The following is a 22017-nucleotide window of genomic DNA, read 5'->3' on the forward strand; positions in this document are numbered from 1 at the left end:
ATCCCAGGGTCCTGGGATCGAGCCCCGCATCGGGCTCCCTGCTCAGCAGGAAGCCTGCTTCTCCCTCTCCCACTCCCCCTGCTTGTGTTCCCTCTCTAGCTGTCTCTCTCTGTCAAATAAATAAATAAATAAATAAATAAATAAATAAATCTTTAAAAAAATGAATTTATTTATTCATTTGAGAGAGAGAGTGTGCACGAGGGAGCTGGGGGATGGGCAGGGGGAGAGGGAGAAGGAGGAAGCAGACTCCCCCTGAGTGGGGTGTCCGACTTGGGGGTGAGGGACTGGATCCCACGACTCTGACATCATGACCTGAGCTGAATCAAGACTTGGAAGCTCAACCAATTGAGCCACCCAGGTGCCCTAAGAAGTTTAAGACTTTAAAAACGGTTGGGTAAAATACACATAACATAAAATTTAGCATTTCAAGCCTTTGAGTGGGTAGTTCAGTGGCATTAAATACATTCATATTGTTGTGCAACCATGACCACCATCTATTTTCAGAACTCTCTTTGTCCTCCCAAACAGAAACTCTGTTCTCATTAAGTAGTAACTCTTGATTTCTGGTCCCTAGCCCCTGACAACCACCATTCTACTCTCCGTCTCTATGAAGTTGACTCCTCTAGGGACCTCATATAAGCGGAATTATGCAATATTGTTCTTCTGTGTCTGGTTTATCTCAGCATAAATGTCCTCAAGGTTTTTCCACGATGTAGTATGTTTCAGAATTTCATCTTTTTTATGGCTGCATAATATTCCACTGTAAGAAACTATACCACATTTTGTTTATCCATTTACCTGTTTTTTTTTTTTTTTTTAATTTTATTTTTAAGTAATCTCTACACCCAACGTGGGGCTTGAACCTACAATCCCGAGATCAAGAGTTGTATGCTCCACTGACTGAGTCAGCCAGGCGCCCCATATCCAATTACATGTTAGTGGACACTTAGGGTGCTTCCGCTTTCTGGCTATTATGAATGAGGGTCAAGATTTTTTACATCTTCATTTTACAGAAAGGGATATGATGGTTGAGAGAAAGTGAGCCATTTCCCCTAGGTACCTCAAGTCACAGAACTGCTCAGTGGCAGGAGCCGGTCTCAACCCCATGCCTGTTGGAGTTGCCACACCAAGGTTCCTCCCATCCGTTGGATGAATAAGACCCTTTGAAAGGGACTGAATTCTATCAGTAAGGACAACACTAGCTGCTGTCACAAACAGACTCTAAATTTCATCTGGCTTAGCAGCGAAATACAAGTTCACTTCTCATTTATGTGAAGGACAATGTGGGTGGCCCAAGGTTGGTTGGGGCCATTTCTTCATGGGGTGATCCAGAGGCTCAGGGTTCTCTGGTGTTGTAATTGCACTAGCCTTTAGGGCCTGGGAATCCTCTGCCTGCAGGCATTGGAAGGGGAGAGAGACCTTGGAAGAAGCACATCTGCTTCTTTTTTTTTCTTTTTTTAAAGATTTCATTTATTTATTTGAGGGAGAGAGAGAGAGAGAGAGTGAGAGAGAGCACAAGCAGGGAGGAGGGGGAGAAGCAGGCTCCCCATGAGCAGGGAGCCTAATGCGGGGCTCGATCCCAGGACCCTGGGATCACGACCTGAGCCGAAGGCAGACGCTTAACGACTGAGCCACCCAGGCGCCCCAAAGCACACTTGCTTCTAAAACATGGTGGCCTGGAAGCGACTCCCACACACTTCTACTCACATTTCATTGGTGGAAACCAGCCCCGTGGTCATGCCCGAGGCGAGGGGGGTCAGGAAATGGGGTTCCCAACTGGGCAACTCTTCCCAGATACCTCTCTACTTTCTGGAAGGGGGGAGCATGAACTTTTTGTTGTGAATCTGTCACACCAACGAGTGTCATAAAATTTCGAGAGAGGGATGCATAGAGAAAAGCTAGAACACTCGTGTTCCTGAGCCTAAGGCATCAGGGTGAGCAGAAACATAATTTGGATGCAGCTATGTCTCGGATGGTTAAAGTCACTTGTCAGTTCCCCCAATGTCATGGGTTCTCCCGAAGGTTATTTCATGTACCCGCCTTAGTGTGGAAGCACATTTCCATAGACAGCAGATAAAGATCTCTTAACCTTGTATTTTCCCGCATATCGTCATAAATAGCTTATGCAATGCCATTTCAGTGAGTCTGACAGTTTCTACAATGAGATCTGGATGCAGCAGCATATCCTCTTGTTATATATAAAAAAGAGTGACAGCATTCATCGTTTATGGTGACATCAATGAAGTCTGCTTCTAGAGGTTCCCAATCCATCCATTCATAATACCTTTTATGACTTTAGGCTTTTAAACACGGTGCTCTGGTCTATTTTTCAAATGCGCTACCATTATCAGCTCAGGGAGCCATTCTTCAATATTTCATTTTCCTTAGAATATCTAGAATATCTTAATTTTTATGAGGTTTCTCTGTGGGGCAAGCTGTCAGGTGTGACTTTAATATGGAAACGGAGGCGGGGGTTGGGGAAGTCTGCGGCTGGATCATCCTCTCTTGTGATGTCTGAGGACGTGTTTCCCATTTTTTTCCTTTCCGCCACACTCCCCAGATAAAGAGCCATAAGAGGTGTGGTTCCCAAGCCCAGCTGTCCACTCTTTATGGGGAAGTTGGGGTGAGAAAGAGGGCAGTAAGAAGACAGCCTGGGTCATATTGCGGATCAACCCTGACCTCAAACATAGCTGCTCTTTACAGTTCCTTTCAAGGCCAAGTGGAGGAGTTCTCCTGCCACCAAGAGTCAAGGCGATGGAACCTCCTTTCTGCTCCCCAGGGGACCCAACTGTGATTCGAAGAGCCCTCTTGGTCCCCATGGAAATGCCCATTCGGACACTGGTGGAGCATTCCAAGTGGCATTGCTTCCCAGCGTTTTGTCACTCGCCTGGTGTCACTGAGTCTGCTTCTGCCACCCGTGCCTGATTTCTTCCTGGCAGCAGAGGTTCTGCTAGGGTTCGGCAGGATCAATGTCCACTCAATCTGATCTCACGGATTGGGAACCATCTCCCTCCATTGGTGGATCCCTCTGACAGGCTGAGGGCTGAGAAGACAATTCCAGAAGTGACTTGGATAGGAAAAATGATGACGGATATTGATTTAGGGAAGGAAGGTGATGGGCAGCCTGAGCCCGCCCACGGCCAGCAATCCAGGGCACATCACAAACACGCCAGACACTCCAAGGATGAGCATATTTGACCTAATTTAGCAACAACAAATCCTTTTCCTCACTCGCACTTCTCTAATTACAACGAGATGCTGGTAGGCTCAGCAAGGGAAAATAAAATTGATTCTCTCCACATAGTATTGGATGATAAATGTGTTCAAGAACGGGCTTCAAAAGCCTGCTTGCTGATTAGAAAAGGCAAAATAATTGTGAGATAGTGAGTAATAGATGGGAGGGATCGAGGCAGGATTGGCCTCCTTGCAGAAATGTCACAGGTCTGATCGGTTCAAGATAATTACACTGAGATGTCTATGTGTTTCATGTCTACCCTTCGGTCCATGAGGGTGTTGCAGGGACCCCCAAATCAACTCTGCTCCACTGCTTCTGGCTTTCTCTTTGTTTAAAGCTTGTTGGGAAGCCCCTCTGTTAATGGGGGTGAGGGTGGCCCTTTCATTTGTCCCCCGGCGCCTGCCAGGGTCCCCAGCACAGAGGAGGTGGTCTGTGTCCCTCTATCAGTGGTACAGTTGCAAAGATGGGCTGTGACGTCATGGGTTTGCGTTCTGGCTGCCCCCCATAGAGACTGTAACTTTTGGGAAATCACTTAGCCTCTCAGAGCCCATTTCCATATTTTTGGAGTGAGTTTCAATAGCACGTTTGCAGCTTGCAGGATGTTACATGCAGTAAATAGGAGAAAGCATTTAGTTTGACCTATAGAAAATTGCATTTAACTATTTTTTAAACTTAATAAACAGCAATTTCATGTGGTTCCTCTTAATATATATTAGTTATTTATGACTGCATAATAAATTACCCCCACATTTAGCAACTGAGGACAACAAACATGTATGATCTCACAGTTTCTGTGAGTCGGGGACCCAGGTGTGGCTGAGCTAAGCTGTTGCCAGGGCTGCAGTTTCATCTGAGGACTCGACTGAGGGGAGCCCACCACTCTGCGGCCACACTGACTCTCTCCCGCAGCTGTTGGTAGGAGCTGATGGAATGAGGGCCCAATTCCTTGTTGGCTGTTCGCTGGAGGCTGCCTTGAGTTCCCCACTATGTAGACTTCCCTACAGGGCTGCCTCATGACACAGGAGCTGTTGCCCCAGGCTGAGCAACCTGAGAGAGAGTCCAAGATGAAAGCCACAGTCTTTTTATGACCTAATACTGGAGGTGATGTTTCATCTCCCCTGCCATATCCTATTTGTTAGAAGCAAGCTTTCAAGTCCAGCCTACACTCAAGGGGAGGAGATTATTACATAAGGGTGTGAAAACTAGGAGGTGGGGGGCATTGGGGTCCATCGTAGGAGCTTCCTTCTATAACATGTTGCACCCAGTGCAGAGTCTAGTACACAAACCTCAAGAAATAGTTAAAAGAAGGGGCGCCTGGGTGGTTCAGTCAGTTGAGCTTCTGACTCTTGATTTCGGCTCAGGTCATGATCTCAGGGTCCTGAGATCGAGCCCTGTGTTGGGCTCCCTGCTCTCTGCTTAGGATTCTTTCCCTCTGCCCCTCCCCTGTTCGCATGCGCACTCTCTCTCTCTAATGAATAAATAAATCTTAAAAAAAAAAAAAAAGAAATGGTAAAGAGAATTAATGAAGGGGAAGAGAAACAGCACTAGATATGTTTCCATTTGCATCTTAGTTTAATTGGAATATAATTTTTTCCCCTTTTGAAATGAAATGGATAGAATAATCTGGAATTAAATGCCCAGTGGCAGTAGCCCCAGAGAATCCCTTTCTTATGGAATGCTTTTGGCCTGCTCCACCTTGTAACCTGGGGTCTTGTTGTCAGTAGATTCTGATGGTTTGGCATTTTTTTAGCCATTAGGTATTGAGCACGTACTATGTACCAGGCCCTTCTCTAGAACAAGATCTCTTGTAGGCTCACAACAGTGGTAGAAAGTGAGCTGTTTTTTCCCTTTTACAGGTTAGGTTCAGAGTAATGAAGTAAATTGCCCAAGGTCACCGAGACTGAGGTTGCAAACCAAAGTCTGTCTGAGATGTGCAGGGAGGGCAGACTTTCAGCAGTGGTGACACTGAAAAAGTCAGCAGGGTGTCGTGTTGGCACCTGGACTCCCCTCCCCGGAAGGATCCTCTTTCCCGGCCACTTAAATTTGAGTTATCTTGTTGCTGATATCTCAGTCATAACCAACTTAATTTCTACCAGAGAGCACGGGCCAGGTGGAGCCATGTAGAGAGTGGGAATGTGAGGAGCTTGTGGAAACCGTGGACCATCAGTGACGAGAGAACAGGGCTGGCAGCTGGAGGATCCAGGCTTGAATCTCAACTTTTCTTACCAACTGGGTGACCTGGGCAAGCCCCTAACCTTTCTGGCTTCGTCTTTCCTCAGTTCTCTAAAGGCAGTAGTCATACCCATTGGAAGGCTGATACTGATGGGTCTCATTGCCTGTGTAGACCACTGCAGATGGTGGCAGCCTCCTGGAGTCTTGTGTGGATGGACTAGGAGTTTGATTGGACACTCTGCTGGAGGGGTCTGGTCTTGACTAGTCATGTCTATGGCCGGTGAGGGAGGGTAGTGGGGGGTATGTGCCCCTTTGCTTCCGTCATCTCTGTGTGAAAGCTTCCTGTGAGGTTTAAATGTGATGATGCAGGTGAAGCTTCCTCAAACCTAGTTGGTGCTCAATAAACATTTAATATATTGCTTTTGGTTCATCCTCATACAACTGATGGTCAAACTTGCACCTCAGTCGGAAAGCGCTGACCCGCTCATAGTAGATGCAGCAAATGTCCCTGGAGTGCTGACAGAATTAGAGGTGGATTCAGCTCTTTCTGAGCCCACATTGAGGCTCATCACGAATCCCTGGACCCACAGAGCTGCCGGAGGTAACCAATCCCGGACTCCAGGGCTGCCCAAGCAATGAACAGGGAAAGGCATCAAAACAGCGAAGGTATTAACTTGGTGTATTTACACCCCCAAGTGCTTCGCTGTCATCAGGAGCAGCCCCTTCATGAGATATAAGTAATTTGTGCAGGCTGATCCCAGTTTTCTCATTAATATGCAAATGAGGCATGCCAGTTGTTAGGTTAGAAGAAAGCTGTCATGTTTATTGTGACAGATTTAATGGATGTGTTTGGATTGTGCATTCAATGTGTTTTCAAGAGCATGTCTTATCTTTGTTTAGGCAGTAAATCAAAAATGTAAACAACAATTCATTAGCATCTGTCAGAAGCTCAAAGCCACATTGTTTCATTTGACAATCTTCCCAGAGGTGGGGGGAAGAAACCCTATATCTGACTTATTGAAGATTAGTTAGAAATCGTGCTGGCTTTTTCCCTTTTTGCTCTGCAACATGTAAGCAGCAATAGAAGAACAGCAGCTTGGCTAGGAGAGCGGGAGGGTCATGGGGACGCAAGCAGGGCTCAGACAGCCCCGTCCCCAGTGCACCTTGCAGTAGCCTGGAAAGCTCAGGGCCTCAGCTCACTCCCCGGCCACCAGGGTTTCTGGGAGGGGTCCTTGTAAAAACAAAATCCCTTTCAGGTACATTGATTGCCCTGTTCCACAGAACATCTGAAGCAGCCGATTTGAAGGAAACAATGGAACATAGACACAAATTAAAAAATAAAAAAATGAAATTAGGGACCACAGAGAATTACAGGCAGAAGTGTGTGATAAGGCTAAGGCGGGGAAGATTTAATCTGCAGGCCTCATTCTTCCACATACTATTACTTTGTCCCACAGACTCAGTGCTGAGCTTCCTGGTGGCCAAAGCAAAAAGAGGGGCATTTTAAGTTTTAAAATTTACTCTGTCTCAAAAAAAGAAAAAAACAACAAAAAAAGGAGGGCATACTCCTTTGCTACTTGGGAGAAACAAATCTCATGAGATTTGGTTCTTTAGCTTCATACAGCCGTGCTGAGGTTGCGGATCACTTGGGCATCTGGCATAAGATGAGGGTCTAACATAAAAGTGTGGCACACAGGGGCGCCTGGGGGGCCCAGTCAGTTAAGCGTCTGACTCTTGATTTTGGCTCAGGTCGTGATCTCAGGGTTGTCAGATCAAGTGCGTGTTGGGCTCCGTGCTCAGCTTGGAGTCAGCTTGAAATTCTCTCTCTCCCTCTGCCCCACCCCCTCTTGCTTGCTCTAAATCAATCAATCAATCAGTCAATCAATCAATTTTTTTAAAAACAGAAAAAAGTGTGGCACATCTCTCTTCCACCATCTTTCTTCCTCCTCTCCTGGCTTATCGCCGGCGCCCACACCTGCCCTTCAACACACCAGAATCTTAATTTACTTTCAAAGGCAAGCTTCTGGAAATAGTTGTCTGTCCCCTGTTGTGATTCTGTGCGCTCCCTCCCACTGGAGACATTACCATCTCGTGCAGCTCCTGGGTGCTGGGCACCATGTGCACCTCCTTTGTTTGTGGGGCCTGGGCCCCTTGCTGGTGCTCCTTCCCGGTTCCTCCTGTTCTCTGAGGGCCAGCTCTCCTTCCTTGGCCCTCTTGCCTCCACGCCCTGTGCCTTTCCTAAGGGGTCACTGGTCACCTCTCTGCTTACGGCCCCCAGCTGGGTGTCTCATGTCCAGTCCTCTCCTCTGAGTTTCAGCCCTGTGTGGCTGGGTGTTCACCGGGACCCGCTGAGCTGCCGGACCCTAGACAGCGTTGCTCTCTCCCTTGGGCGCACATATCTCCTCTGCAGCCCGAGGCCGCCCGTCGCCATTAAGACTGTAGCTGCTTACCTGGACCAGGGCGCAGCCTTTCCTGCACCCTGACTCCAGCTCCCTCAGGTCCTGCTCCATCCTGGAACCCCAGAGATCTTTCCAAGAAGTCCATCTGAGCAGACCCTTTCCCTGCTTACAATAGGGTGGTAGGCTTTTCAGCCCTAGGGGGACTCTGGGTCCCCGTCCTGCTCTGTGAACTCTGTAGAGCCAGTCCCTTCTTCATGAGCCCCTGGTGCTCTAGCTACAACCTCCAACTTACTCTGCACCTGGTAGCAGACTGTCCCTTCTCTCTGCCTACCCCCAACCCCCCCCCCGGCCCACCTTGGCCTTGCACTCTCCTCATTGACCTTGAACCTCTGCTTGAATCTTGCCTCCTCTGAGAAGCCTTCCTGGACACCTCCTCAGGCTGACTTTCCCTGACCCAGGATCGCAGCTTCATGGGCCCTTCTTCCCTAGAGGGCCAAGGACTTTCTCACATCTTTCACTGCCCGAGCTGTAACACTGGGCCCACTGCCTGTTACTGTGGGAGCTGAGAATGATTTTCACATATGAACATACGCAATCAATATGATAGGGAACGCTAGCTATGAACCTCAGTTTAGCAAAACGCTATCCTCCCAAAAAGAATTCCTTTCTTCTCAGTTGTAGACCTGTGCTACAAAAATATACCAAACATTCATCAATAAAACATTTTGTGGAAATTTGTTTCTTTTCGTGTTATATATATCCATGTATAATAACCTTGATTTTGCCTCTTGGCCCATAAAGTCTAAAATATTTACTCTCTGGTCCTTTATAGAACAAGTTTGCTGACCCCTGGTCTACATGACATTTAAATAATGTGCATTTGACTATGTCACCTAGCATCTTAAAACCCTTAGCTGGTTCCTTATGTTCTAAGGACAAAATCCAAACCTTAGCGGGTCCAGGCCCTTGCTCCCCACTCCAGCCTCATCACAGCTACCTTCTCCATCCCACTCTGCCGTCAGAACTTCTCCTAGGATGTCAAAACGCTGCCTGAGCCCTCCCCAAAGCCATGTCCTTCTGGCCAACATGCACTCTTTCCACCTTTGCTCATGCACCTGGTCTTCTGGGAGCTTCCTCTGAGCCCCCTGGGTTGGAGGTGGGTGCCCCCTGTTTTTCCATGGCCTGCCTCCCTGTCACAGCACTGGGTTCTCTCTATGGTCCTGTTGACTTGGCTTTAGTCCCCAGCGGCAGCCCCCACACCCCGTGGGCTCTGTACAGGCATGAATGTGTCTGTCCCCTTCCCTGCTGCCTGGCACATGGGTGGAAATGACGAAATATTGGTTGAGTGAACAAATGAATGAAGGCAAGAAGGCAGAGTTCTGAGGGTGAGGATGACCCAGGCCAGCCAGGGGACTGGTGCAGCAGCCAATCTTTTGGGCAAACCACAGGTCAAGTTTCCTTTCACTGGGGGTTCAATGATTGGTGACCAGGAGCCCTGAGAGTCAGCTGTCCTGATGCACCCTTAGAAACAGCTTGAATTGCTTCTATCTTCTCTCCAACACAACAACATGGCTTTTGCTCTCCTTGCTTTGGTCAAATAACTCTGGTCAAGGGTCACGATTGTCTCTTTTTTAAATTAATTTTTAAAAAATTGAAGTATAGTTGACATACACCATTATATTAGTTTTGGGTGTCAACATACTGATCTGACATTTATGTACATTATGACATGCTCCCCACAATAAGTGTAGTTACCATCCGTTATCATGTAAAGCTACTGCAATATTATTGACCACATTCCCTATGCTGTGCTTTATATCCCTGTGACTTATTTATTTAAATTCTGGAAGTTTGTACCTCTTACTCCCCTTCAGCTATTTCACCCATCCCCTCACCCCTTAGCCCTCTGGCAACCACCAGTGTGTTCTCTGTACTTATGAGTTTGTTTCTGTTTGTTTGTTCATTTGTTTTATTTTTTGGATTCCACATGTAAGTGAAATTATGTAGTATTTGTTATTCTCTGTCTGACTTATTTCACTTAACATAATATCCTCTAGATCCATCCATGTTGGCAAGATTTCATTCTTCTTTGTGGGCTGAGTAATATTCTATTGTATATATACCACATCTTTATCCACTCATCTATCCATCGACACCTAGGTTGCTTCCATATCTTGGCTATTACAAATAACACTGTAATAAATACAGGGGTGCATGTATCTTCCTGAATTAGTGTTTTCATTTTCTTAGGGTAAATACACAGAAGTGTAATTGCTGGGTCATATGGTAATTCTGTTTTTAATTTTTGGAAGAACACCCATACTATGTTCTACAATGGCTGCAGCAATTTATAATCCCACCAAACAGTGCATGAAGATTCCCTTTTTCCACATCCTCACCTTGATATTTTTTGTCTTTTTGATACTAGCTATTCTGGCCAGTGTAAGGTGCTATCTCATTGTGGTTTTAATTTCCATTTCCCTGATGATGAGTGACATTCAGCATCTTTTCATGTTTTGTGCCAGTACCATACTGTTTTGATTACTTCAGCTTTGTAGTACATCTTGAAATCTGGGATTATGATTCCTCCCGTTTTGTTCTTCTTTCTCAAGATTGCTTTGGCTATTTGGAGTCTTTTCTAGTTCTAAACAAAAATTTTTTAAAAGATTTATTTATTTGTTTTAGAGAGAGATAGTGAGTGGGGGGATGGTGGTGGAGAATCTCAAGCCAACTCCCTGCTGAGCATAGAGCCTGATGTGGGGCTCGATCCCACGACCCTGAGATCATGACCTGAACCGAAACCAAAAGCCGGATGCTCAACTGACTGAGCCAGCCACGTGCCTTTCCTTACAAATTTTAGTATTATCTGTTCTAGTTCTGTGAAAAATGCTGTATGTCTTCTTTGGAAGAATGTCTAATCTGGTCCTCTGCCCATTTTTAATTGGATTGTTTGCTTTTTTATTGTTGAGTTGTATGAGTCATTTATATATTTTGGATATTAACATGCTATGCTCATGGATTGGAAGAATTAATATTTTTTTAAAGATTTTATTTATTTATTTGACAGAGAGAGACACAGCGAGAGAGAGAACACAAGCAGGGGGAGTGGGAGAGGGCGAAGCAGGCTTCCTGTGGAGCAGGGAGCCCGATGCGGGGCTCGATCCCAGGACCCTGGGATCATGACCTGAGCTGAAGGCTGACACTTAACAACTGAGCCACCCGGCGTACCTGGAAGAATTAATATTGTTAAAATGTCCACACTACCCAAAGCAATCTAATTCCATGCAATCCTTGTCAGCATTTTTCACGGAACTAGAACAGGTAATGCCAAAATATGTATGGAACCACAAAAGAGTCCAAATAGCCAAAGCAAACTTGAGAAAGAAGAACAATACTGGAAGAATCACAATCCCGGATTTCAAGATATACTACAAAGCTGTAGTCATCAAAAGAGCATGGTACTAGCACAAAAACAGACACATCGATCAATGGAACAGAATAGAGAGCCCAGACATAAACCCACAGGTATATGGTCAATTAATCTACAATGAAGGAGGCAAGGATATACAATGGGGAAAAGACAGTCTCTTCAACAAATGGTGTTGAGAAAACTGGATGGCCACATGCAGAAGAATGAAACTGAACCAGTTTCTTACACCATACACAAAAATAAACTGAAAATGGATTAAAGACCTAAATGTGAGACCTGAAACTATAAAACTCCTGAAAGAAAACGTGGGCAGTAAGCTCCTTGACATCAGTCTTAGCAAAGGATTTATGGATCTGCCTCCCTGGGCAAGGGCAACAAAAGCAAAAACGAACAACTGGGACTACATTACACCAAAAAGCTTTTGCACAGCGAAGGAAATCAACAAAATGAAGAGATAACCTGCTGAATAGGAGAGATATTTGTGAATGATGTCCGCTCTTGCCTCATAATTGCTGAACCCAAGGGCACTCTTCCATTCTTGTGTCCCTTGACCCGTCTGTGCCATTTCAGGCCTGCAGCCTTCTAGTGTTCCTTCTCCTTGGCTTCTGCCCTCCCTCCCCCAGGCTGCCCGCCTCTGTGGCTGCCCCTTCCCAGGCTCCCCTCCCAGGCTGGCCCTTTAAATTTGGGCCCCTCATGCCTCTGCCCTGAATCCTTCTTCTAGCTCCCTCTGCTTAGTCCCTTGGGAGGACCTCCTCCACGCAGATGAGCCCAAGTCCAGGGTCCAACCATCTCTTCTGAGATCCAGCTGGTCTACCGAGCCTCCCACTCCCCCCCACCCTGACTCCACAGACTTGGCACCCTCCTGTCTGAGTCAGCATCCCACTAGCAATGTCTAAAAGGCCTCTGATGCATCCCCCTGCCATCCTGCGCTCCCCTTCAACCCTTAGTTCAGGGTCACCATCTCCAGAAGCCCCCCCGAACCCTACATTGGAGTCCTGTATTTACCTCTGCCTGAACACTGCTCTTACTCTCAGGGGTCCCATGACCATCTCACCCTTGAGGCAGGGACCAGGCCTTCCAGCCCCACTGCAGCAGGGCACGTGGTAGGCCCTCAGTAACAGGATGGTTGGGGGCTTCCAGCTTCACTCCTCTGCTCGCTGCAGTGTCTTCCCCCTCTCCAGCTGTCTAAGATTTCTGGGTTTCAGCCTAGGGGATGGAGGTGCAGGTGGGGCAGAGAAGGTTGTCAGGTAGGCTTGGGAGAGCAGGGGAGGGCTAGGAGCCGGGCAGGTGGTATGTACCACTCAATGTAGATGGTGTGGGCAGAACACCATCTGCACAGGTTGGAGGGCTGGGGACACGAAATGCAAGGCTGTCACATGTCCTGAGCCCCTGGGCAGAGGTTGAAGCTGCACGAGATGTCCCAAAGGTAAAGAGGTTCCATAGCACTGCCTTCTCCCTGACTGCCCCTGAGGCTGGCCTGCCCTCCCTGGGGAATTAGGGAGCCATGCCGGCTTGGGCCCTGGGCCTGGCAGTGGGCTAAAGCAGAGGAAGGGTGAGAACCTTTACTTCCAACCCCCATCAAGATTTAAAGCAAGGTAAAAGGGTGCATTAACCTTCCGGCACCACTGGAAACCCAGCTCCACATTTACTGGGAATTAAAGTAATTGATGAACTTGTACTTGAGACATAGGTTCACATAAATAAAGAGCTATGAGCTCTAAAATCAGTTTTTTTTTTTTTTTTAAATTAGGTAAAGATCAACATGCAACACCCCCCAAGAGGCTCCATGTCAAGCAATTAGGAAGCTGGAGGGAACGGGGAAATGAAAATGCTTATTAAAAAAATCAATGTATTTATCCTAAAAGGGGTTACAGAACCACATGAGTAAAGTCTCATCCTCCAGCAGCCCCCAGAGTCACTCTACGGCAAGGTGGGATCCGGGCAGTGAGGGGTTAAGGTATGGATTTCAACTCAGAGTTGAAGGAAGACCCCTGGGTGAGCTTTTCATTGTGTCGACTAAAAATGTTTTAAAAATCAATATAATGGTGTATAAAAGGATCTTCTAAAGATTGAGTCAGCCCCATCCATAGCCAAGTGGGCTGCAGTAAGCAACAGAAGAGGAGAATGTTTAATCCTCTCCGGCGTGCAGCTAATGAGGCGGGAGTATTTGGGTGATTCCTGATGCACGTGGAAAAACTGTTTCTAAAGAGTTCTAATCGCCTGTGCAGGAGCAGATCATAAAAAGCTGGACCTTCCCATCAGCTGAGACAGTAATCGCGCACTTTCCCTGACCCCACACAGGTCCAATCTGTACATTATTCAGTAATATAGAAACTATAGTAACGAAGATTCATTCAACAAACGTGTGGGCCTTGTGCCGTGAGTGAGTCAGGGGCTGGGCCCTGTGCTACCTGGATGGACAGAAAGCTGACGAGGAAGGAGCTTTGCCCTCAGGGAGCTCAGACTCTGATGTGCTGGCTTTCAAACTTTTTAACCATGCCCCTCAGAAGAAACGCATACTACATGTGACCCAGCGCACATTCATGTACTGTCTGGAAAAAAATTCATGAAGCAATATTCACTTTCACTTTGTGTGATGTGCTTTATTTTCTATTCTAGACTATTTTATTGAAAAAGAGTAAGTGCTGGTCGCTACCCTCAAAATTGATTTCATGACCCACTTACTAATGCACAGTGAACTGAAGTTTGAAAATTCTGATCTAAGACGAGGGCCGAAGTGAGAAGTGATTGAAGAGAAAGAAAGTGCCATGTGTAGGGGAGGGGGGCAGGGCTCTTCTGTCTGGGCAATCAAGGAGGGCCCCAAGGTGGAGGTGGCATTCATGCTGGGCCCTGAATAACGGATGGTGCTTGCAATTTAGACAAAGCTGAGTTGGAAAGAGTAATTATATTTGTAATAGTGTATAAATTATATTATTAATGTAGTAAACAGCATTCTTCTCAAGGGGCTTTTCCAAACCTATAGCTTTATTGGATCATCCTAGCAAACCCTTGACCAAGTTAGATATTAGCTGCTTTTTTTATTTTAAAGATTTTATTTATTTTTTTAATTGACAGGGAGAGAGAGAGAGACAGCATGAGAGGGAACACAAGCAGGGGGAGTGGGAGAGGAAGAAGCAGGCTTCTGGCTGAGCAGAGAGCCAGATGTGGGGCTCGATTCCCTGGGATCATGACCTGAGCTGAAGGCAGTTGCTTAACCAACTGAGCCACCCAGGCGCCCCATAGCTGCTTTTTATCGATAGGGAAAACAGAGTCAGAGAGGTAAAGGATTTTGCCCGGGGACACACAGCTCCTAGACTTCAGCAGAGCCCAGTCTGAGCTTGAGTCTGGCTGGATTGCAGCCGCCTTGGGCCCCTGCGGCTGGAAGCACCAGGCTGGGCTCTGTTTTACTTCTGGTTAGTGGGGTGAGGGGCCAGCACCAATCTTACATGGCTCTTTTCCTCTGCTTTTCCTCTCTAGCTCTTTCTTCCCTTCCCCAGTGCTCCTTCTGGTGCCTCTCTGGCCGATGCTCTGGGCACCTTGGGGGGCATGTGAGCCCCTCCAAGAGATCTCACCTGGCTTTCCTGTATCACAGCAAGATGACCCCTCTTCTGGGCGTCTCCATCAGGAGAAATGAACTTGGTGACCTCAAGTGTCCCACCCAGACTCGGGGATAACCGTTCCCCCACCCCACCCTGAAACTTCCCTTGCTCTCTGTGGACCTGACCTCCCGGTCCGGAGGCCAGAGGATCTTTCTGTTCTCCAAGAACCAGATCTGCTCTCACCCAGGCGCTAGGCTGAATCCCCAGCTTCATCTGTTTGACTTCCTTTCTCTCAAGGAACTTACAATTTAATCAGGACTCCCTAATAGTACACGCATTCTAAATTGCAATCATTTATTGCATCTAGCCTGGGGCTTTTCTGTCTGTTAGAAATATCAGGGTTATTTCCTTCTTTTAAGAGTTTACATTAAAAAAAAAAACACACCAAACTTTACAAATAATGTTTGCTGTTTAATGTTCTCCCCTGAAATATCAATCTGCAAAAATAGAAATCCTTTTTTACAATTCATCTTAAGGATAGAGTTCCAGTTTCTTATAATGTAATGAATGTACTGCAGATAATGGTCCAATAGTGCAAATGAAAGGCGCATATAATCAAAATGATAATAGCATGTATTGTATGGCTTGTATAATAAAATCCATACCAATATGGAAATCATATCTCAAGGCAACATTCCTCTCTTTGATTTTTGTAATAATTGTGCATGTAAGAGCAGGGCAGCAAGGAGTGGGGAGAACAAAGGCCTTTATTGCTTCATTAGGCAGCTGGCGTTCTGATGGTCCGGCCTGTCAACAGCCGTCCCTTAATTTCCAAGGGAAGCTTCTCCCCTTTCTGCAGAAAAGATTTACTGTGCACGTCAGCGCCCGCCTCAGCCCCCCCTCTTCTCTGTGAAGACTCACAATTAGGCTAAATGAGCTGTGATAGCGATTTTGATCGGCACCTCCTGCCTCTGGGCCACCGGGTCTTGGGGTTTGGGTCAGATGGGAGCCGGGCCCCTGGAAGCTTTGGTGGGAAGGAAGAAGAGGCTGGTGGGGTGGGGCTTATGGAGCCTTGGGGTGGGACAACTTCTGTGGCCGGCTGGGCCCCATTCTGTCCTGTCTCCGCATTCTTGTTTTCGGGCAGAGGTCATCCTGCCTCTGTTTACCAAGGAACTGTGGGCACGTGGCTGTGTCTGAGGGAGTCCAAGAGGAGTGGGCACAGGCCCCACAGTGCAAGGGGTTAGTGCACACGAGGGAGCCTGCGTAGCCTGTTGTGCAATCTGAGGGAAGATGTCCATTCTGGGGTCCACCCTGGGTGGATCTTGGTATATGCACCAACTTGAGTGTGACCTTGGCATTGGCCTTGACATTTCTAGCTCAGAGATGGCCCAGGACAGAGCTGGCCTGCAGACCCAGGTCCTCAAGGCCACACCCACTGCTTTTTCCATGGTTCCCCTGGCTTGGCTTTGCCATGCGGGCAGTCTGAGTAGAAAGAGGTAGAGCTGAAGGTGGGGAGTCTAGGTGGGAAGGTCAGAGTGGCACCCTTCAGAGGTTGGGCACCAAAAGGATCTCAGTGACTGGTGGACCTCCCTCAGTGTCTGCCCTGGCCCCACCTCCAGAACCTCCTCATTGGTCCCTCTTCTCTGGCTCCTCAGCTGGCCCAGGTCTGATCATCTGGGCTTCTCCTCCCCAGGCTTCGGCACATATGTGACTCCACAGCTGATAACTGAATGTATAGACATATAATTCTTCTTATATATTGTTGGACTTAATTTGCTAATACATATTTTTGGGGACTTTTTTGCTTCTACATTCATGGGAGGTATTGGTCTGTAGTTTTCTTTTGTTATGTCTTTGATTTGGTATTAGGATGATGCTGGCCTCACAGAATGAGCTACAAAGTATTCCCTCTGCTTCTAACTTCTGAAAGAGATTGTAGAGTATTTGTATAATTTCTTCCTTAACTGATAGAATTCATCACTGAACCCATCTAGGCCTAGTACTTTCTGTTTCTGAAGTTTAATTACTGATTCAATGTCTTTAATAGATATAGGTCTATTCAGATTACCTATTTCTTCTTATGTGAGTTTTGGCAGATTATGTCTTTCAAGGAATTGGTCCATTTCATCTAGGTTATCAAATTTGTGGGCATAGAGTTGTTAATAGTATTTCTTTATTATCCTTTTAATGTCCATGGAATCTGTAGTGATGTCCCTTCTTTCATTTCTGATATTAGTAATTTGTGTCCTTAGTCATTTTTTTTCTTGGTTAGCCTGGCTAAAAGCTTATCAATTATATTGATCTTTTTTAAAGAATAAGCTTTTGTTTTCATTGATTTTCTCCATTGATTTCTTATTTTCAATTTCATTGATTTCTGCTCTAGTTTTTATTATTTCTTTTCTTTTACTTACTTTGGGTTTAATTTGCTTTTTCTAGTTTCCTAGGTAGAAGCTTGATTGATTTTAGATCTTTCTTCTTGCCAAAGTATATGCATTCAATGCTATAAATTTCCAAGTACTGCTTTCCCTGCATTCCACAAATATTGATTAGTTGTGTTTTCATTTCTATCTAGTTAAAACTATTTTAAATTTCTCTTGAAATTTCTTTTTTGACCCATGTGTTATTTATAAGTATGTTTTTAAATCTCCACGCATTTTGGGATTTTCTAGTCATTCTGTTATTGATTTCTAGTTTGATCCAATTGTAGTCTGAGAGCAGGTATTATATAATTTCTATACATTTAAATTTGTTAAAGTGTGTTTCATGGCCCAGAATGCAATCTGTCTTGGTGGGAATCATCCATGTGAGCTTGAGAAGAATGTGTATTCTGGGGGTGCCTGGGTGGCTCAGTCAGTTAAGCATTCAACTCTTGATTTTGGCTTCGGTCTTGATCTCAGGGTCATGAGATTGAGCCCTGTGTCAGGCTCTGCACTGAATGTGGAGCCTGCTTAAGTTTCTCTCTCTCTCTCTCTCTCCCTGCTGCTCATGCTCTTGCTCTCTCTCTCTTAAAAAAAACCAAAAAACCCCAAAAGAAAATGTATTCTGCTGTTGTTGAATAAAATAGTATAGTCAATAGACATTTATTTTTTTATTTTATTTATTTTTTAAAAAGATTTTATTTATTTATTTGACAGAGACACAACGAGAGAGGGAACACAAGCAGTGTGAGTGGGATAGGGACAAGCAGGCTTCCCACTGTGCAGGGAGCCTGATGTGGGACTTGATCCCAGGATCCTGGGATCATGATCTAAGCCGAAGACAGATGCTTAACGACTGAGCCACCCAGGCGCCCCTCAATAGACATTTATTATATCCAGTTGATTGATGGTGTTGTTGAGTTCAACTATGTCTTTATTAATTTTCTACCTGTGGGATTTATTCATTTGTGATAGAGGGGCGTTGAAGTCTCCAACTATAACAGTGGATTAATCTATTTCTTCTTGCAGTCCTATCTGTTTTTGCCTCACATAGTTTGATGCTCTGTTGTTAGGAGCATACACATTAAGGATTGTTAGGTCCTGGAGATTTGACTCCTTTATCATTATGTAATGCTCTTGTTATCCCTGATAACTTTCCTTGCTTTGAAGTCTTCTCTGCCTGAAATTACTGTAGCTACTCCAGCTTCCTTTTGATTACCAAATAGTAGATATATGGTAATAGATATATTAGATATATACATAAGGATATATAATTGAATACATTGTTGCTACCGTTATTTTGAACAAACCGCTATTTGTTAGGTCAATCAAGAATAAGAAAATATGTTTTTTTTTTTTTTTAAAGATTTTATTTATTTATTTGAGACAGAGAGAATGAGAGAGACAGAGAGCACATGAGAGGGGGGAGGGTCAGAGGGAGAAGCAGGCTCCCTGCCGAGCAGGGAGCCCGATGCGGGACTCGATCCCGGGACTCCAGGATCATGACCTGAGCCGAAGGCAGTCGCTTAACCAACTGAGCCACCCAGGCACCCCAAGAAAATATGTTTTAATTATACTTTCACTTATTCCTTTTTTGATGCTCTTCCTTTCTTAATGTAGATCTGAGTTTCTGATATATTATTTTCCTTCTCACTAAAAAACTTCTTCTAACATTTCTTGCAAGGCAGGTATTCCCTCAATTTTTGTTTGTCTGCAAAAAAAGTCTTATTTCTCCTTCACTTTTGAAGGATAATTTCAGAGGGTACAGAATTCTAGGTTGGTGTTTTTTTTTCTCTCTCATTTCTCACTTAAATATTTCACTCCATTCTTTCTGGCGTGCATGGTTCTGAGGAGATGTTGGATACAATTCTTAACTTTTCTTGTCAATAGGCAAGGTTTTCTTACTCCTAGTTTCTTTTGGGGTCTTTTCTTTATATTCAATTTTCTGTGATTTGAAAATGATATGTCTAGGTGAAGTTTTTAGCATTTGTCCTGCTCAGTGTTCTCTGAGCTTCCTGTATTTGTGGTTTGGTGTCTGTTGTTAATTTGGAGGAAATTCTCAGTGATTATTGCTTCAAATATCCCTTCTGTTCCTTTCTCTTTCTCTTCTTTTGTTGTTCCCACTGTGTATGTGTTACGACTTTGTAGTTGTCCTGTAGGTTTTGGATCATTCTGTTCTGTTTTCAGTCTTTTTCTGTCTTTGATTTTCAGTTTTGGGAGTTTCTGTTGTCATAGCCTCAAGATCAGGGATTCTTTTCTCAGCCCTGTTAAATCTACTAAGTCTATCAAAAGCACTCTTCATTTCTCTTGCAGTATTTTTGATCTCTAGCATTTGTTTTTGGTTCTTTTTAGGATTTCCATCTCTCTGCTTAGATTGCCCACCTGCTCTTGCATGCTGTCTACCTTATCCATTATGGCCCTTAGTATATTAATCATAGTTGTTTTAAATTTCTGTCTGATAATCCCTGCCATGTCTGGTTTTAACGTTTGCTCTGTCTCTTCAAACTGTGTTTTTTGTCTTTTAGTATGCCTTATAATTTTTAAATTGATTTCTGATGTGATGTACTGGGTAAAAGGAATTGCTGTAAATAGGTCTTTAGTAATGTGGTGGTGGGTGGGGGGAGGGCCCTTTAATGAGCCTGTGTTTCTGGGCTGTGAACTTCACAGTGTTTCTTGGTTCGTTTTCTCCTCCTTGCTTAGGTGAGCAAGGATGTCTAGAATGGACTGGAGTTGAGTATTTCCCTTCCTCTAGGTCAGTTCGCCTCTGATAAACCCCAGCAAGTTAAGTTCTGGTTAGCTAGTTTCTCCTGAAGGCAGGCCTTGTTAAGAGTGCTCTGGCATATTTCAAAAAACTTCATTTTCCCCTCTCCCTACCAGAAACACGAGGGGATTTTTCTCTGATATTTACGGTGAGAACCTGACAGAGCTCTTGGACATAAAACTCATGAAAGTGTGGGGTCCTTCCTATGATTGGGCCCTTCTGAACTTTTAAACTCTGGGTCTTGTTCCCACTGAGCCTCCGGCAGTTTGTCGAGGACAGTTCCTGTTTCCCTACCTGCCCTGGGTTCTGTGGCAGTTTCTGCTACATTCAGTTGAGATTCTCTGCATCCACCTGTCTGTCTCTCCAATTTTGGGGGGCAGCAGTTTGCTCTATGACCTCACTTCTCTTACAGAGCTGAGAAGAGTTGTGGATCATTCAATTTGTTCATCTTTTTGCTGGTTGTGAGGATGGAGTGGCAACTTCCAAGCTCTTTACATATGGCACTGGGGATCTTTTAGGTATTTGTTTTTATAGAATGTTTTTTTTTTTTAATTGGTAAAGTATCCATAACTAAAATTTACCACTTTTCAATGTAGGCTTCAGTGGCATTACGGACACTCACACTGTCGTGCAACCACCACCACCATCCAAATCCATAACTCTTTTCATCCTGCAAACCTGAAACTCTGGACGCGTTCAACACAACCCTCCATGACCCCTATCCCTTGCCTCTGGCCAGCACCACTCTACTTTCTGTCTCTCTGAATTTGACTATTCTAGTGTCCTTCATATAAGTGGAATCTACAATATTTGTCCTTCTGTGACTGGCTTATTTCACACAGTATAATGGCCTCGAGGGTCATCCATGTTCTAGCCTGTGCCAGAATGTCATTCCTTTTTTTTTTTTTTTTTTAAGATTTTATTTATTTATTTGAGAGCGAGAGAAAGCATGAGGTGGAGAGGGTCAGAGGGAGAAGCAGACTCCTCGCTGAGCAAGGAGCCCAATGTGGGACTCGATCCCAGGACTCCAGGATCATGACCTGAGCCGAAGGCAGTCGCTTAACCAACTGAGCCACCCAGGCGCCCAGAATGTCATTCCTTTTTAAGGCCGAATAATATTCCGTTGTACGTAGATGTCATATTTTGTTTATTTTTGACCTGTCAGTGAACATCTGGGTTGTTTCACCTTTTGGTTATTGTGAATAATGCTGCTATGAACATGGATGTGCAAACATCTGTTTGAGACCCTGTTTTCAATTCTTTTGGGAACGAACTCAGAAGTGGAATTGCTGGATCATATGATAATTCTATGTTTTCCACAGGGGTTGCACCAGTTTGCATCCCCACCAGCGGTGCACAAGGGCTCCAATTTCTCCACATCCTCACCGACTCTTGTTTTCTTCCTTCTCCTCCTCTTCTTCCTCCCCTTCCTCTTCTCCTTCTCCTCTTTTCTTCTACTTTCAGAATAGCAATCCTAATGGGTGCAAAGCAAAATCTCACTGTGGGCACTTTTGGTATTTTCAAACACATTCCTGAAGCCCAGTTCCTCCATCTGGGCTGGGCCTGAGAGTCTGCATCACTGACAAGCTCCCAGGAGATGATGCTGTTGCTGGTTGCTGGCCCACCTTTGAGTCATGAGGGCTTGGATAATCTCTGAGGGACTACCTCATCCCCAGACTCCTCCTCAGTCCCTTGGGACCTCACCCTGTACTCATCTCCAAAGCTCTTTCTGAGGATCATTTCCTGCATCCCTGACAAACAACGTGGCATTGTGGTTTCTGCTGCTGTCGACACTTACAGGCTAAGGACATTTTTGTTTCGTTGCCTTACACTTTTCTACCCAAGGATGGGGAATGCACCTCACCTGATCCTTTGCATTCCCCAGAGTACCTAGCACAGTGCAGAGTGAGTGGTATGTTCTCAGTGCTATTTGTTGAAGAAATGATAACAACAGCCCTTCATCTGTGTGAAGATTTTGTGATTCACAAGCACCTCCACGTGCTTAATTTAAGACCCACCATTTCTCTTCCCACGGAACCAACAGTTCAGCTGGGCCTACATATT

This window comes from Mirounga leonina, unplaced genomic scaffold, assembly GCF_011800145.1.
Source record: "Mirounga leonina isolate KUSES-001 unplaced genomic scaffold, KU_Mleo_1.0 Mir_114, whole genome shotgun sequence".
Taxonomy (NCBI): Eukaryota; Metazoa; Chordata; class Mammalia; order Carnivora; family Phocidae; genus Mirounga; species Mirounga leonina.